Here is a 7,660-nt window from a genome sequence, read left to right as displayed (position 1 = left end):
TCTTACTAATTTGTCCAATTCTTATCTGTGTGTTTTAAAGAAATTTTTAATGATATGACAAAGCTTTGAAATATTTGTGTACGTGGAACATTTTATAACTGATATAATATCAGTTTCACCCAAAATTACCATTTCATTTACTATTTCTATCCATTTAGATCTGGCGCTGTCAAATAGAGTACAGTCCCATAGTATATGTTCAAGCGTTTGATTTATATTTTCCCCACAGTGACAGTAAGGGTCTGGTCTTTTCTTTATCTTGTGTAAAAAGGCGTTTGTAGCTACTTGTCTAGTGAAAATTTTATTTACTAAAGCTATTTCATATCTTGATAGATCTGAATTATGGAACCATGTGTTCTTAAATTTCACTTTGTTGAAATACTTAAAGAAAATTCTTTCGGATTTATTAATCTCAATAAAATTAAATTTATTATTTTCTTTTTTGTATGTATCCATTATTATAGAATATATACGACTTATGGGGAGTAGGTTGATTTTGAGATTTGATGGGATATGTTTATTCTTTGCTATCTGGTCAGCTTCTTCATTTAGCGGGATGTTTTTGTGGCTGGGGATCCAATAAATTTCTATTTTATTTTCTGATTGATTAATTTTTTGCAGAGACTTATTTGATTCTATGATGAAAAAGTTATCTATATTTTTGTATATTTGGTTGTTTAGTTTATTAGCTACACTAAGCGAGTCGGTGACTATGATGAATAAGTTGTTCTTGATCTTCAGTTTAGAGATTTTGTTTACAATCCGTTTCAATGCTAGCCATATCGCAGATGCTTCCGCATCAAATATTGTAGAGTTGTTGTTTAAAACAATTTTGGTTATGTCCATGGAGCGGGCTTCAACTATTGAGGCACTGCAGTATCCGTCACTTTCATATTTACTCCCATCGGTATAATATACACCTCCTACTATTTTAGGGTTGTTATTCACATGGTTGGTTATGAAGTTTTGCCAATCCTTAGGAGCGTTCGTGGATTTTTGTACCTCCTTTCCCTGGAATATGTTAACCTTTAATACCTCTGGTTTATCAAACGTAGGGATAATGATGTTGGGAGGGTGAGGAATTTTCATGATAGATGAACACCATGGTGTTATTTTGTTGAAGGTTTCAATGTATAGTGGTATATATCTAGCAGAGATGTATGTTGATGAGCTAATGATATGTGAAATGTCCTTTATGGTTAGAATAGTAGGATGGTTAATTATTGAGGTACGGCTAAGTAGGAACTTAACTGTGGTTTTGAAATTTCTCTCAAGTATATCAGGCTCAAGACTAATAAACCATGTTATTCTATTTGAGCTAGCTTGAGGAAGACCCAGGGCTTTTTTAATCATTAGTTGAGTTCGGAATTAAACTCTTTTCACTCCGACGGAGCTTTCCCTAGAAATCCCTATTCACTCCGTCTAGTAATTCTGTGTCCGGGAGCAAGTTAGAGAGTGAATAGGGAATATGGAAGAGCTGTGATAGCTAATTGCTATTCTATCCCCACTTCTAAAAGGAAAATAGGGGTAAGGATAAATAAGAAATATTGGCACTAATTGGGAGCTCCGTCTGACTAGTTTAAGCGGGAAAGAAGCAAAATTAACAAATGTTGGTTTCATTATTTTGGAATTAAATTTCAAACGTTTGTTTATATAAATCTAAGGGCCTGATAAAGTAAGTGAAATAAAATTTAAAATAATACAATATCGTGTATAGTTAAAAAATTAATCTTTTATTTCTTTTTAACAGTTGTTATGAATAATGAATTTAGTTCGTGTAGACTCTACCAATTTTAATTTAATTTATTTTGATAAAATAAAAATGGATGTCCTACTGCAAGAAAAAAGTAGTGAGTAGTTTATAAAATTATATTAAAAATATATGGAGGGATAAAGTTGCTACTGGAATTTTTCATTTTTGCTGTACTACTAAATTATTGCAATTAATTGAAAGAAGACAGTTATCAAAATAAATTAAATTAAAATTGGTAGAGTCTACACGAACTATATTCATTATTCATAACAACTGTTAAAAAGAAATAAAAGATTAATTTTTTAACTATACACGATATTGTATTATTTTAAATTTTATTTCACTTACTTTATCAGGCCCTTAGATTTATATAAACAAACGTTTGAAATTTAATTCCAAAATAATGAAACCAACATTTGTTAATTTTGCTTCTTTCCCGCTTAAACTAGTCAGACGGAGCTCCCAATTAGTGCCAATATTTCTTATTTATCCTTACCCCTATTTTCCTTTTAGAAGTGGGGATAGAATAGCAATTAGCTATCACAGCTCTTCCATATTCCCTATTCACTCTCTAACTTGCTCCCGGACACAGAATTACTAGACGGAGTGAATAGGGAATTCTAGGGAAAGCTCCGTCGGAGTGAAAAGAGTTTAATTCCGAACTCAACTATTGTGACTAATAATGAATTGTAACTGTTTATGATACTATGATTTGATGGGTTCAAATAGACCATCATTCCCCATTCAATTTTAGGTCTGATAAGGAGTCTAAAGAGAAGTAATAGCGTAGTAGGGTGGGCACCCCATTCATTGCCCTTAATCCACTTGATTAGTTTAGAGTAAGATATGCATCTTTTTCTACTAATAATGTTTTGGGGCGGTTTAAGTTCCTCACCCTGTATAGATTTCTTACTAAAAACAGAATCTTAAATTGTAATATTTTTATTACAAAATAAATTCAATTAAGTTTTATTATGAGTAACATGCAGCAACAATTAATTTTACTAATAAAATTATCAAACTAGGGATAATCATAACTTTACTAATGTAAATTATTATTTTCTGATATATGAACTATATAATTTTCATCCTCTCATGTTATATAGGAAAATGAAGGAAATAATTTCATAACAAGGATTTAAGAAAACATTCATTTCAAATATATATGAAACCTTTATTAATTCCTCATTCAATATATGTGCATACCTCATAACTTTTGATTATTATTTTAATATTCACAATTTTTTTATACATATGCAAATTAAATTCAAATGTCATACACCATAACACGACACCACAGTTACTACACCTAAGAAACCATTATGCGATTGCTGCTAGCGATTACCCGTTTCCTTCGTTCCTACATTCAGAACCCGCCTCAGAATATGTCGCTGCTAGCGACGAGCGACAAGCGACAAGTGAAAACATAGGAGAGATAAACATCATAAACTGCATATTCTGTCGCTAGTGTCCATCTTGGATTGCATATACTATATCATCTTATATTTATCGCTAGCGACGAGCGACAAGTGAAATCGTATCGTATCTTTACTGAATCCATATAGGGTGCGTGGTAGGGTGACGATTGGCCTATAACTTTTTTTTTCGGCGCATCGCATCTAGGTATCTGTATGAATATGACTATGGCCGCCATACTGGTTGTATGAATACTGGCAACGTTGGACAAATTGACAGATTGAAGAATAAAAATGTCCAAAACGAAAGGAAAGGAATAAATATAATACTTCTGAATTAAGTATTAATCATTTTTAATTCAAAACATTATTAAAACACGCAGGATGCTGTAGTTGGCGGGAAAAGAGCAGAAACATCAGATAAGTATTATCGTTACAATAACAATAAAAGTAAAAGATATTATATCTTTGTTAAAATGATTCTTCTGTTTTTCAGATGTTATTTAGAGAGAAGGAATCAAAAAGACGAAAGGTTGAGGTAATAGATGTACCTGTTAGAAAAAGAAAACATTACAAGGACTATTAACACACTTAAATTAGAAGTGCATTGGATACTCAGTGCACATATTGAAAGTTCAACATGGGTAGTAGATTATAGCATACTACATTTTATTACAACAACGTATAAGTTTTTGAGGTACTGTAACATGTTATCGAATACTTTAATAGTTTATTTCTTGTATCTCACTGAGCAATTATTGGAACTCTTATTTTACGCAATGAAAAGAACTTTTATATCTATGTTGGTAATCTACTTTTATTTTAATTTTCAACTTTTACATGTGTGTTTTACTTTTCTTAAATCCCTGTCCCATTAGTTGACTTTAATGTTTTGAGAATATTTAACATATTTGGTATTAAATTTTTTTATTAATTTATTTCAGCTTTTTTCTGGGTATACAGTGAACGAAACAAACTCAAACAGTAACTTATTTGGAAAAAATAATATTCAAGATTATTTATTATTTATAAGAAGGAGACAGTCTGCAGCTATATTCCTACCTTCGTACAATCTGCTGCAATATCATTTTGCAGTGCTCTTTCAAATGGATAGAATCATTCTCAATGGTATAGAGAGAGCTTTATCGCACCTTATTTTTTATTTACATCTAATTGTAAGTAACATTTATGTGTATTGCTCTGTAGTTTGGTTTCTACATTTTTTTATTAACCTTTTGCACTCAGCTGTCCCCTCTGAAGGGACATAATATTCTCTGTATGATAACAGCAGAGTGCAAAGGGTTAATTGCAGAGGTCTTCTATGATCTTTCGTAATGCCTCTTTCAGCTTATCATAATTAATGTCATTTTTACTTTTTTATAGGTCTGTCAATGGTTTACATTAATGGAAGTATTAAATAAATACTCCAAAGTTATATGCTATTATAAATTAATAAGCAATCGTCATATGCTTCTTATATGTAGCACATTTTATTTCAATACTTATTTGTTTCTCCCTTAGATTATGCAGCATTTTTATTCTCTATATTGATGCAATGATTATGAGTTTGTAACTAAAAACTGTGCTCACTATAAAAATAGTTAGTCAGGAATAACTGTTATAATTGTCAGGATGACTAAAATTATATATGCTCATTTAGTACATATTTCAAAATTAACAGTTTTAAGGAGTAAATGTCAAAGTCATGTATGCTCCATTGTTTGTTTGTTGTGTAAACAGAACACATTGTCAGTCTATTTTAAATCATTAGCCGATCGTTATAGTTGATTCGCTTGTTTTTCAACTAAAAGTGACCTATTTCGACTTTTTAATAATAATTTTTCATTATGGATCGAAGAAAGTGTATTTACAAATGTCATTTTTATCCTGATAGTAACAAATATAAAATAAAAAAAACATATAAAAGAAAAGACGGATCATCTGTCACGTAAGTCATCTATTGAAAATAACGTTAGTTAAATGTGATAAGAATTAATTTTAATGATGTAGGTTCTTAGCTTGCATTGACAAAGGTTGCTCTGGCACAGCAAAGTATATTGATAAAGATGAGAATTTTGTAACCTTGAGAAATCATAATCATTTAGTTAATACAGAGAATTTAAAAGCTGGACAATTTAAGAAGGAGATGTATAATTATATACAAAATATTCCTTCAACGTCTAAACAAGCATATGACGATTGCTCACTAAGGTATAATGGCGTATATAATATATAAAATGCATTTATTGAAAAATTTAACGCCTGACAACCGATGATAGAGATATAATGAATAATTATGTAGAAAAATAGTGGGTTTTTAAACAAATAACAAACAAGAGTTTCGTGGATTAAAGAAGGACATTATATATATTATAATAGCTAATATATGTATATAAATATATATATATATATTATATACGTATAATAAGTTTCCCATTTAAAAAACTGAGAGTAATCGACCTCATGTTAAATAACCTTTTACAAGGCCAACCCATTATACCATCTAATGTCCCTTTTTAAGCTCCAAATCTTTGGCTTTAACATTTTTCTTAAATTTTCATTTATTTTCGTAATAAATAATTAGATGATTAACACTCTGTATAAAAATGTTACAGAAATTCAGATGCTGTTGCTAGTGTAAGCTTTAACAGTATAAAGCGAACCCTCAAAAGGTGGAAAGTGGGAAAGCATCCAAAAGCTCCGAAATCGTTAGAAGATTTTGAAACTACATTGAATAGCAAAAAGTGGAAAAAATATTTACAATTCAATGTTAATAATCGGATCCATAAATTGACAATAAAACAGTACAGTGACGGCGACACTTGTTTTGCTGTTTTATATGATAAAAAAATGATTCGATTATTAAACAAATTCGAAACATGCCACGTTGATGGCACTTTCGATACTGTGCCAGTAAAAATGCAAAATGCCAAGCAACTAATAACAATTATGACAAAGTATAATGGAAAAGTAATTACCCCAATTAATATTTTCCTAACTAATACTATCAGTTTTTTTGGACAAGTTTCGAAGTTCTTTTTGATGAGACTAAAAAGAAATTTATCTCTGAAACTCTTTAAGAATTCTTATAATTTTGTTTAAGATATTAAAGAAGTTTACAAGAAGCTTATTTCTTGACTCATAAAATAAAACTCCAAATTGCTAACTATAAGATTACATATATAAATATGCTGCATAATCTATTTCGAATTAAATTTTTTTTACAGGCTATTCCTATTATCATGATTTTAGCCAATAGAAAAACTGAAGTTTTGTATAATAAGCTTTTTCAATTTATCAAATTAAATGTTTTTAGACAGTTTAACCCTTCAAGGTGGATTCTTGACTTCGAAAGAGCATTACAAAATGCTATTTTAATAAATTTTAACAAAGCAGAAATAACCGGATGCTATTTTCATTTTATTTACGTGAGTAATCTTCATAATTATTAATACTAAGCTCATTAATTTTCTATTATTTACAGAGAGTCAGAAAGCAAGCTAAAAAATTAAAAATTTTTAAAAATATAAAAGATTTGCATTATTCGCAACAAATTAAACTATATTTTTTTTTACGGAAATTATATGCTATACCTCTATTGCCTGCTTATTTAATGGAAAAAGGAATCAATTTAATTGAAAAAGAAATTGAAAAAAATGAGAATCTAAATCAAAGATTAAGAATTTTATTAATTTATTTTAAAAGATTTTGGCTTGGGAGAATAAATCCCAACATTCTTTCAGTTTATAAAAAAGTAGACAAAACAAATAATACCCAAGAGCGTTTCCACAAAACTTTAAAAGAGAATATGGGGTCACGTCCTTCTGTTTTCCGTTTTATTAGTAAGTTTTGAAAAATTACATTATTATTAAATTAAAAAATGAACTTGAAAAATGTCTCTTCTTTAAGAAAAGTTAATAAGTCTAATAAAAATATATTATATACAAGAAATTAATATAAAAGATGAAAAACCAAAAATAATAAGTGACTATAAAAAATGGCTAAAAAACCATTGAGAAATATTTGAAGAGCAATATAATGTTAACTCTAACGATCAGCTTATTGTCAATCTAATAAATGAAACCATTTATAAAAATAAGAGATTCTTATCAAAAGTTAAGAAGATTGTACACGATGCTGGTAAAAATTTAGGTAATCATACATTTTACTATAGTTCTCACATCAATAATTATTTATTTGTTACACGAAACCATTACTAAAAATATATGATTTCAGATATAAATATACAAAATCCTTCAAATAAAATACAGATTGACAAAAGGAGAAAAGTAATATTAGTGAGTATGCCGAAGAAATGAATAACCAGGAATTTTATATGTTGACGAATACTTTTTTTATATACTTGTTTTACATTTGAATTTTATTTTTGTCTTGTTATTTACATTAATAAATATATATTAAAACAACATAATTTTCATCCTATCTTCAAATACCACCTGATTTTTATGGCCTTTTTAGTTCCTTAGGTTAT

At 29.0% G+C, this 7,660-nt stretch overlaps 1 long non-coding RNA gene across 3 annotated transcripts; it reads left to right on the top strand.

Annotated features, from left to right (window-relative positions):
* Window positions 1-3,736: 3,736 nt before the first annotated feature.
* On the top strand, window positions 3,737-7,524 carry LOC136781719 (uncharacterized). 3 transcript variants are annotated; one of them, XR_010823970.1, is made up of 7 exons: window positions 3,737-3,865; window positions 4,113-4,343; window positions 4,552-5,477; window positions 5,784-6,138; window positions 6,396-7,010; window positions 7,078-7,320; window positions 7,405-7,524. It is a non-coding gene; the product is annotated as an uncharacterized lncRNA (long non-coding RNA). The 3 variants fall into 3 exon arrangements; XR_010823969.1 differs by having other exon boundaries at window positions 4,552-6,138; window positions 6,396-6,596; window positions 6,653-7,010; XR_010823968.1 differs by having other exon boundaries at window positions 4,552-6,138.
* The last annotated feature ends 136 nt before the right edge of the window (window positions 7,525-7,660 follow it).

Source organism: Prorops nasuta, unplaced genomic scaffold (genome assembly GCF_024137725.1).
Source record: "Prorops nasuta isolate Cenicafe-Biocafe unplaced genomic scaffold, Cenicafe_Pnas_1.2 PNAS00024, whole genome shotgun sequence".
In the NCBI taxonomy this organism is placed as follows: domain Eukaryota; kingdom Metazoa; phylum Arthropoda; class Insecta; order Hymenoptera; family Bethylidae; genus Prorops; species Prorops nasuta.
This window is presented reverse-complemented; position numbering and strand designations above follow the sequence as displayed.